Source organism: Mus caroli, chromosome 13 (assembly GCF_900094665.2).
Source record: "Mus caroli chromosome 13, CAROLI_EIJ_v1.1, whole genome shotgun sequence".
NCBI lineage: Eukaryota > Metazoa > Chordata > Mammalia > Rodentia > Muridae > Mus > Mus caroli.
Window position 1 is genome coordinate 22,450,260 of NC_034582.1, and position 691 is coordinate 22,450,950.

Below are 691 nucleotides of genomic sequence, written 5' to 3' on the forward strand. Positions count from 1 at the left end.
CGATTTCTCCTGGCTGACCTGGTCCAAGCTGTTGCTTTGACAGGGGTCTCTAACCTCTAAATTAAAATATGTAAATTGTTATGCTTCCTGCACCAGGACCAATAGACTCTATGTATTATACTTGCAAAAGATCATTCCATCCTGTTTTATACTGGGAAAATATCATCACCTACTTCTGCCATTTCCTATTATGAAAAAAAAAATTATGCCCTGCAGACTGCTTTAGTACTAGAAATACATTTCCGCATCATATATTTCTATTCTAGAAATGAAAGATTATTAGTTCCTGTGGCCCACATTGTGTCCCAAAGACTTGTGAGCACATTTTTAAATGTCTCAATCTTGAGATGGGGTTTACTTAATTTGAAACATAACTACACTTTCATTCACTTAGCTTTTGCTTAACAGACAACACGTTTAGAACAAAGCCTGGTAGTGCACTGCCTTTCTGTCCCTCCTTGATTTAATTCTTAGGACTAAGATGTATCTGTCCCAGCCACCTGGCTCGGTCTGTACTGTTTTGAGCAAAAACAAGCTATCTTCAAGATCATGCTGAGTACTTTATCCTGTGTGTGGATACAATATTTTCCCCATCAACTCAGGAAGTTCTCCTCCTTCACCCAATAAAAAAATGTGCTGTCTAAAGATCCACCGAGATGACAAATAAACTGCCCAAGGCTTATCTCTGATG